Raw genomic sequence first — 9973 nt, 5'->3', positions numbered from 1 at the left:
GGAGGGAGAGAGAGGAGAGCCGGCGTCTGAATTTGATAGCGGCCGGCCCAGGAGGAAAAGGGGGGGGAATGCAGTGAGGAAGTGCCGGCCGGAGCAGCAGCGAGTGTGGGAGTGCCGGAGCTCTGGGACAGGCAGAGACTGAATTTTTAACCCCTTTCTTTCATGATTGGTGTTATGAACAAAAATTCGGTTAATATTTTTTTTGTGAGAAAGAGTTACAGGGACGCAGCCAGATCTCTGTCCCTGCCAGGGTTCTGTGTGCTTTGTTATTGTAATCACGGGTCATTGTAGCTTATCGCCCCTTTTGTATTAGTAAAAGCCCTGGCTGGGGTGGGGTGATGGCCCTTTCCCGAGGCTGTGCTCTCTTCCCAGCATAGGGAAGACACCTGAGAGGGTGGGGGGGGTTATGCAAAGTGACTCCAAGACCAGCATGCTTTTGGGGCCCCGACTCCAAAATGCAACGAGAAAACCCTAAAAACAACGAGCCACCTAAGAGTCGAGAGACTAAAGTGATGTCCGGACGTGAGGAGCCAAGTGCTGAGCCTGCAGAGATGCGGAGTCCCTCTCGCCCTGACCATGGGAGTCGTCCCCGGCGGTGAGACTGGGCCGACGAGGCTGAGAGGACAAGATCTGACGGGGACACCACGCCCTAAAGGCTCCCACGAGGACCGGATCCCCTAGCTCTGCCCCTAGTGGACAGAGCTGCGCATATCCTCCTCCTCTGAGTTGCCCTGGGAGACACGACGGGGACTGCAGCCCTGCCGAGCTGCCCAATCCTGAGCTGATCACTTTTAATAAAGGCATTGAAAAGGAGAAGTCTCCTGGCCCTGTTTATTTCAGCTGGGGGCGCTTGTCCGGAATAGCCACGCCGCAAGAAGACTCAAGACTGGCCATCTTGGAACTTCAGGACAGCTGGCTACCAGGACCAGCGACACAGAGGAGCACCGGAGCACCGGATTGGTGAGAAAGCCGGTGGCGGGAGCGGGAGACGTGCGCATGTGTGTGTGAATGAGACGAAGGCCAGCAGCCGGACCTTCAAAGTGATAGCAGACCCCTCAGTACCGCGTTTCCGAGCTTTCGCAAGAAAGCCGGCCGGAAACAGGGGGAAGTGAGTGGAATTAGCGTGACTGAGATGTCTCCCAAGGGGGAATAAAGGGCCCCCCCCTCCGGGCGTGCAGAGGGAATATTTGTATGAGTGGCACACACCCAAAATAGGTCCTGACAGAGGGAAGTCAGGCAGATTTGTAAGTCCCGAGAAGGATTCGGGTAGCATTTGTAAGTCTCGAGAAGGATTCGCGTAAGATTTGTCAGTCTCGAGAAGGATTCGGGTAGCTCACAAGCTCTGCAGGCAAAAGTAAGTCCTGACACAGGAGTCAGGCACAAGCCCCAGCGAAGGAGGCTGTGGTTTGCTTTTAAATCCTGATACGGTGAAGCCTAAAAATTGGCGGGTTAGGGAAACTAAAAATCAGGCAGTTGTTTTTCCTGACTGAGGGAGTCAGGCACTACCCGGATTCTTAGGCCGAGGCTTTGTGTGTTCAAGTCCCGATAGATGTAAGACCTGACGTGGGGAAAAGTTGGGCAATCAAGAGATCGGGCAGTTGTTTCAGTATAAAGTCCTGAGCATCAGGCAGAAATTTGAAGTTTAGTGGAGGAGGCTGAAGCTCCTCAAAGAAGGTTCTTTTTGCAATTACCGATCAGTAAAGGTACCTTTGGGATTTTTTTACTGTTAAGACCTGTAAAATGGGAGGGTGTAATAGTAAAAAGACCGGCAAGAGACTGAGGTATATACGTCCCAATAGTCCCTTAGGAGAACTGTTAGTAAAATGGGATTCTATAGAGGCCACGGAGGGATTAGATAAAGAGAAAATGATCCACTATTGTGTGGAAGTGTGGGCAGAATTAGAGTTACAAGGAGGATGGCCTTGGTGTGGGACAAAGGATAAGTGGAGGTGCCAACTATTAAATAATTATCTGACAGCTCGAGGGGATACTGATCCTGAGCAATTATTGTATGTAGCTTGCTGGTTAAAGAGCGCTGTTGGGGATGAAGGGGTGCGAATTTGTAAGGTACAGAGGAAGAAAGAGGGGAATGAAGGAGGGGATGATAGGACTAGTAAAAGATGGAATCCCCTGGATTATTTGCCTACTTCTGCCCCTCCACCTTATAATCCTCTTCTTCAAGCACCTCAAATGGCAGTTCCGGTTCTTCCCTCGGCTGCCATCTCATTACCACCTGCTCAAACTCCTCCTTCTACCTCTTCAGCTTCCGCTATGATAAACCCAGTATCCCCTCCAGTTCCTTCTGCACCACCACAAGTGCCTACTCCACCTGCTGCATTCTCCACCCCTTCTCCAGCTGCACTTAATATCCACTCAGGCTCTTCTCCCCCTCCTATGGCTGTCCCTTTACCTCCTCCTAGTTGGGGCACAAATGCCTCCTCACCCAGTAAACAGCTATCAGCAAATACACCTGCTGATGGGCAGAAAGTTTAGGGTAACCCAGATATCCCTCAAAGTAGTTTGGCATCTGAAGATGGGCCGTACTGTAGCACCAGATCCAAGACCTCCAAGGCAGAGAGACTCTTTCCCCTCAGAGAGGTTCCTATGGGAGGAGTAGCGGGAGGTGTTGGCTTTGTGAATGCTCCCCTAACTGCTTCTGAAGTGAGAGAATTCAAGAAAGAGTTGGGGCATTTAGTTGAGGACCCAGTGGGCATAGCCAACCGAGTGGATCAATTTCTAGGTCCAAATATCTACACCTGGGGGGAGATGAATTCCATCCTGAATATATTATTTTCCCCAGAAGAGGTCCAGATGATTAGGGAGGCTAGCATAAGAATTTGGGAGAAAGATAACCGTCCAGGACCCCAGGTGCCATCAGGTGAACAGAAATTGCCACTAACGGATCCCAGCTGGAACCCTAACCAGGAGGAGGGGAGGAAGGCCATGATGGAATATAGGTCTTTGATAATACGGGGGATCAAAGAGTCAGTTCCCAAAGGAACTAACACCCAATTGGCATTTGAGGGCACACAGGAGAAAGATGAAGCTCCTGCTGCCTGGCTTAATCGCCTAAAGCGGAACTTTCAGTTGTACTCTAGAATAGACCCAGACACCCTAGAAGGTCAAATGCTACTAAAAGTCCAATTTGTTACCAAATCTTGACCTGATATAAGGAGAAAACTGGAAAAGATGGAAGAGTGGCAAGCGAAGGACATAAATGAGTTATTAAGAGAGGCATTGATGGTGTATTTAAGGAGGGAGGAAGAAAAAGCAAAGGCCAAGGCTAAGATCATGGTTGCTGTAGCTAGAGAAAGTGCAGGGTGGGCGGGTCCACCACCAGGTGGAGGCAAGGATAGGCCTCTTGTACTGTCAGGTGCAAGAGGGATAGAGACACCTCAAGTCCCTTTGAGAGAACAACATTGCTATTACTGTGGAGAGCCAGGACACGTCAGGAGGTTTTGTAGAAAGCTCAGTCTCGATGCGGCAATAGCCAGGGAACAATATAATTTAGGGAAGATCCTTAGAAGTGACGATTAGAGAGTCAGGGGCTTTAGGGGACCCGATGCAACATCTAGACGAGCCCTTGGTAAACGTTGAGGTGGGACCCCTAAATGAAGAATTAGAATTTTTGGTTGATACAGGAGCAGATAAGTCCTGTCTCAACAAAGTAGCATCTGAAGTTAGACAAAAACAGCTAGGCAGAAAGGATATCCAATAGCACCAAAACTGGCCAGTAAGACTAAAACTTGTAATAAGAGGTGTGAAAGTAAAAGGTACCTTATTGTTGTCTTGTTGTGTGTGTGAGAGTGAGTCACAAGCAAAGTCAGCCTCAACTTCCTGGGCAGGTGGGAAGGGGGCAGTGGAAGTGTGTGTGTGACCTGCAAACCAGACTAGTGCTCCCCAGATGTGTGAGGGAGCCGTAGCTGTAAGAGCGTGAGTGACACGCAGACAGCCTCACAGGTGAATGTGCACCAGAGGCAACCAGAGTCTGGGCCCTTCCAAGAGGCCCAGAGACACTGAGACCTGTGGGCCAACCCCAAAGTGAGGGGGGGCTATAGGGACCCGTGATTTTCTAGCAATAAGTTTGTGTCTTAAAGGTGTGAAGGAATGTGTGAAAGTGAATGAGAAATGAGAGAGTGAATATAAACGAATTAGAATAGAGGTAATGTAGATTGTGCATTACAAGTTTTACCACATCTCCTTAGAAGGAAGTGTATTGTGTAAAAGAATGGTGTAAGGAAAAAAAAATTAAGTGTAAGGGGTTGAAAGAAGTATTTAAGCTGTAAGTGAAAGTAAGAAACAGAAGCAAGAGATAAATAAATAAGATCTTGAAAAATAGAACAGAAAACCAGTGAATTAAATACACAGAAAAACAGAAGAATAAAAGTACTTTGGGAGTTAAGTTAGCCGAGAAATACAACTCCTTGCAAAATACAGAGTATGTAGAAGTTGATGAGAGAAACATACAAGCTATGGAAGAAGAGAAATTACCAATAACATTAAACAGAGAAACTGAGTTTTGATAAAATCATTAAATAGCAGACCATTAATGCCTGTATTTGAAAGCCCATTTCAGGTACTCTTCATTATTAATTCGACTGTGAAGACCAAAAGAAAAAGTTGGACTCACATTACTCTCACCCCCTGGCATTGGACCAGGATTCAACATCAGGTTTTTTTCCCTCTGGCATTCTGGCATTGGACCGGACTCCACCCCTTTCTCCTTCTGGCATTGGGCCAGACTCCCAGTTTCTCCTTCTGACATTGGGCCAGACTCCCAGTTTTCCCCTCTGGCATTGGGCCAGAGTCCACACCACTCACCTCTGGGCACTGGATAAGGATTCATCCACATCACAAGTTAATTCACCTGAGTATACTGTGATTTAAAGTTGACTCTCAGGAGGAAGAGTCAAAAAGACTGAACTGTATGGGAAAAATTGGTATCAGAGTTCTAACATTGCTTAAAATGCTTCAAAACTGTTCTGTGTAAACTATGTTGGTAAAAAGTTTAAGGCTGTAAATAAGTAATTCTGGTTTAAGTCCCCCAATTTAATTCTAAAGACTCCAGGTTAACCCTCTACAGAACACTCCCCTGGGGGGGAAAACCAAAATTGGTAGGGAACAGACCAAGAGAGGCTTAACCAGAGAAGCGGGTAGAAGGGACTCTAAAGAGCTTGAAGCTTCTCCTCAGTAAAATTCCCCAAGAGGCAAGGCTGGGTGGGCAGGCTGTGCAAAATGACCCATACCGGACTCTTGGGAAGGGTAGTACTGATAGTTCTAATTGCTGGTGTTGCTCTGGGAAGCCCAGCTGAGCTGTGCAGTGAATGCTACCAACCCCTCTATGAGGAGGAAGTGATCTCCTTGCCGAGAGTCCATATCAGTTCTAACCCTGATTGTGTTAACCCCTCCAAATTGGTCCTTTATCAGAAAAATAAGAGAGTGTATTGGATAGCATACAATATTGCCACTTTTAGGCAGCCACTCCTAGGAGAGTGCCCTATAGGGGAAGCCTGGCTGTGCTTTGAATGTGATGCTGCTGAAACAAGCTCAGCAGATCTAGTAAAAAGCAAAGAAATTGTGAAAATGGTAAGAAAAAATGTTTGTTACAAGTATTTATATGAGTGTACTGGAAAAGAGATAAACCCCTTTTGGAACACATTTCAGGGGAGCTCTAAACCCCTAGGTTTGACCTCATCTGGCAACTGCATTGCTAGAGTGATAAAACCAATTTTCTTATTACCCAAAGAAACTGGATCAAGTTTGGGAGCTCCTATATATAATGATTTGGGAGAAATTAAACAAAACAGACCAAATGAAATAGAAAATGAGAAAATCCAAAATTGTAAAAGCCAAGTTCGGATCCCAGTATCTGTGTTGAACAAAGTCATCCGGCTCCAAGCAGTATTAAAAATAAAGAATTCAATTATTAGGGACATTTCAAACTAAATAAAAAGATTAGCATATGTAAATAATCAAGATCAAACTCCTACACTTGATCCCAGTGGGTGGGAGAACTTGGAGATTTTCAGAAGAGATGTATGGGAAAAGGTGGTTTTTCTTGCTGTGTGTGTACTTGGAGGATTGCTCTTTTTACTATGCTTATTTTTCTGTTTTAGTAAAACAGTATTTGCTGTGCAGACCAACCTGAAGAAACCAAGAAAAGTAACAAGGTTAAGTAACCATGATTACCAAAGTGCACAAGAGATTTATAGTAGATTCAAAACAAAAAATTGTGAGTTGATGCGAGCTTAAGAATTTAAGCTCGATCAAAGAAAAAGAGGGGGGACTGTTATGAACAAAAATTCGGTTAATATTTTTTTTGTGAGAAAGAGTTACAGGGACGCAGCCAGATCTCTGTCCCTGCCAGGGTTCTGTGTGCTTTGTTATTGTAATCACGGGTCATTGTAGCTTATCGCCCCTTTTGTATTAGTAAAAGCCCTGGCTGGGGTGGGGTGATGGCCCTTTCCCGAGGCTGTGCTCTCTTCCCAGCATAGGGAAGACACCTGAGAGGGTGGGGGGGGTTATGCAAAGTGACTCCAAGACCAGCATGCTTTTGGGGCCCCGACTCCAAAATGCAACGAGAAAACCCTAAAAACAACGAGCCACCTAAGAGTCGAGAGACTAAAGTGATGTCCGGACGTGAGGAGCCAAGTGCTGAGCCTGCAGAGATGCGGAGTCCCTCTCGCCCTGACCATGGGAGTCGTCCCCGGCGGTGAGACTGGGCCGACGAGGCTGAGAGGACAAGATCTGACAGGGACACCACGCCCTAAAGGCTCCCACGAGGACCGGATCCCCTAGCTCTGCCCCTAGTGGACAGAGCTGCGCATATCCTCCTCCTCTGAGTTGCCCTGGGAGACACGACGGGGACTGCAGCCCTGCCGAGCTGCCCAATCCTGAGCTGATCACTTTTAATAAAGGCATTGAAAAGGAGAAGAAGTCTCCTGGCCCTGTTTATTTCAATTGGGACCTCGCAAAAATGCTGATCCTCCTCAGAGCTGAATAAGAAGAGAGATAAGAGATGAGATAACCAAGGACCTGGCCCGAAGGACGTGGAGTAGGCTGGCTGAGTTGAGAGAGAGATGATTGGAGTAGCCTCTTGGCTGGACCTTTCTTGTGTAGCCATAGACTCAGTTTTATTCCTGTGACACAGGGACTGCACTTGGGGGGGGCAGTGCCTCAGAAACAGGAGGGTTCATTGTGGGGACCCCTTGGCCCCAGGGGGTTGGAAAAAAATGGGGGGACAGATGTCCCAAAGCAGAGACTCTGCCTTTTTGGAGTGACAAGGCATCCTTAAAAGACAACCCTAAAAGCAGCTCTGGTCCATGCACAGTGGTGAGAGCACTGGGCATGGAAGGAAGATGTCACCATGGCAAAAGGACTTTCTGGGCAGTGCCGAGTGACATGGAAGCACACGAGGTTTCAGCGTGTTTCCAGGGGAAGCCTATGGAACAAGAAGGACTCCTCTCCTCTTCATGGACTGAAGTTCGAGTATTCTAAAGGGTGGTGCCAGGCTGGACAGTTGGTGATTTGGGGGAATGTATCGGATTGGGAAATTTTGGTGGTGGGGAGGAGGAAAGTGTTTTTTATAAGGTTTTCAATTTTTTTTTTTCCTTACAGTTTTTTCCCTTCTTTTCTTGTAGTTTAGGTAATAAAGTTTTCTTTACTTCTAAGCTGGAGCCTGCTTTGCTTATTCCTGGTCACATCTCACAGCAGACACCAGGGAGAGGGTATTCTCATGGGGGCACTGGCTCTTGTGCCAGGCCTAAACAATGACACTTCCCAGCTATGAACTGCTGTGACACTGCTCCTGTGATGTGTTTTAGGGACTACTTAAAAACAGAGGCCAGACAAAACTGAGGGAATAAAAAGCAGTTCTATTTATTGAAGGGCTTTCAGGTGCATTTTGAGCAGATAAAGCCCCCCAGGGGCTACACCCAAAAATGGACCATGGCTCACAGGTTTTCACATTTTTATAAGTTTGGGCCATTTGCATATTGGGGGTTAATCTGACAATTACAGCTTCAGGTAATGAAGTCATTTACCCCAAGTTTGCTCCCCCAATATTTCCATCTCTCAGGGCCTGAGGCAGTGAGGTGTCCTTAATTGCCAGGCATGAAGAGGAATTGTTGTGTCTGCCCAAAATGTTAAAGCAGCAGCTCACACTGTGTGTGGAGTTTAGAGTTAGACACTAAAGAACTGCAGGATTACAAATACATGAGAAATATAAAAGCTAAAATTATAAGGCATCAGCTGAAGTACTCCGGTGCACAGAGCCATGGGAACCTGGCCCACCAGGGAGGGATGAGAGAGCAGGTCAGAACTGAGGAGGAGATCCCAAATCCATCTATATTGAAGCTGTCTGAATAACTTGGTCAGTGTGGTGTGATGCTTATGTATAGAGCAGAGCACAAAGCCTGAGTGAGTTGTTTGGATTTCAGGGTGTGCATAGGAAGATACAGCTCAGCTTTGGGTCAGTTCCATAAAGAGGCCTCAGATCCTGTGCACAGGGCACTGCAGGGCTAGGTGGTGTTTTCTACACTTCACTTGGAAAAGTTTCTGTCTCTGCACGCCACATGAGCACTGTCAGGTCTCACAGACCAAGGTTTAGGAAGGTTTTTTTTCTCCTCACCCATTTGTGTCATCCTGACTTCTGCTCTCCTCCCCAGTCTGAGACAAGCATTTATGTTCCCTAGAATTCAGGGTCCTGACCCAAAAGCTGTTTAAATTTTCAGGAATGGTTTCACTCTGTGCAAAACCTGCCTCTCCATAGCTCTGGATAGAACAGGGCAGGTCACAGACATTCCTTCCTGGGCTGGCAAGAACAGCTCTTTGAGCACCACTCAAGGCAGGGGCTGAAGTTCTCCAGGACGTTCCCTATTCCAGGCTATGTTTGAAAACTTGTCTCTTACATTCAATTTTTCTGCCACTGGAGCCAAACCCCATATTGAGATTGTAGCAATTGCAAGATATTTGCCCATCTTTGATGGGTGGGAAGCGGCTGGAATTAGCAAATCATCTCTCTTACCTGGAGTCTGGGGTTTCCTCTGGTGCCCACAATGCCCTGACTTCCCTCAGGAGCCTGACCAGACACGTGGCTTTGGACTTCCTTCACCATATTAAGAGGTAATAGAGGTATTACAGTGTTACAGAGACAAGCCAGAACTGCAGCCAGTTTTCAGGGAATTTACTGTGCATCTTTTTTTCTCTACTGATTTTGGATATGAATACAAGAAAAACCACTGTATTGTATTTGCTGGGAAATGTCCTGACAAAGACAGGAATGATGAATCTGACTCCATGTTCTCAGAGGCTAATTTATTACTTTATAATACCATATTATATTAAAAAATGCTATACTGTACTAAAGAATACAGAAAGGATACTTACAGAATGCTAAAAAGATAACAATGGAAACTCCTGACTCTTTCCAGAGCCCTGACACAGCTTGGCCCTGATTGGCCAAAGAGTGAAAACAACTCACAGCAGAATCTAATGGAACAATCACCTGTGGGTAAACAATCTCCAAACACATTCCACATGAGCACAACACAGGAGAAGCAAATGAGATCAGAATTGTTTTCCTTTTCTCTGAGGCATCTCAGCTTCCCAGGAGAGAAACCCTGGGCGAAGGGATTTTTTCAGTGAATGAGAATGCCACACCACTGCCTTTGGTATGGAAACAGTCTAGAGCAGCAGGATTCAATTTTTATTTTTGAAGGCCAATAATTCAGGTTTTTCAAGATCATTGTGTGTCACCATACGGTATGCTTTAACTGCACAGGGAACAGCCTTGTGTAGAGCAACTCTCTGAATCTTGGAATGTGTGGAATTCTCACCAGACTGGGGTGTCAGAATGACCAGGGTGGGGTGTTTGGATGTCAGCACAGCAGCTGATGTGGTACTTCTGAGTGGCTTTGCTGTGACACAGCTCCTTGCAGAGTGAGGTTATTGCTATAAATGTGACTGGTTTGGA

This window comes from Zonotrichia albicollis, chromosome 9 (assembly GCF_047830755.1).
Source record: "Zonotrichia albicollis isolate bZonAlb1 chromosome 9, bZonAlb1.hap1, whole genome shotgun sequence".
Classification (NCBI taxonomy): Eukaryota; Metazoa; Chordata; class Aves; order Passeriformes; family Passerellidae; genus Zonotrichia; species Zonotrichia albicollis.
Note: the sequence above shows the minus strand (reverse complement) of the source record.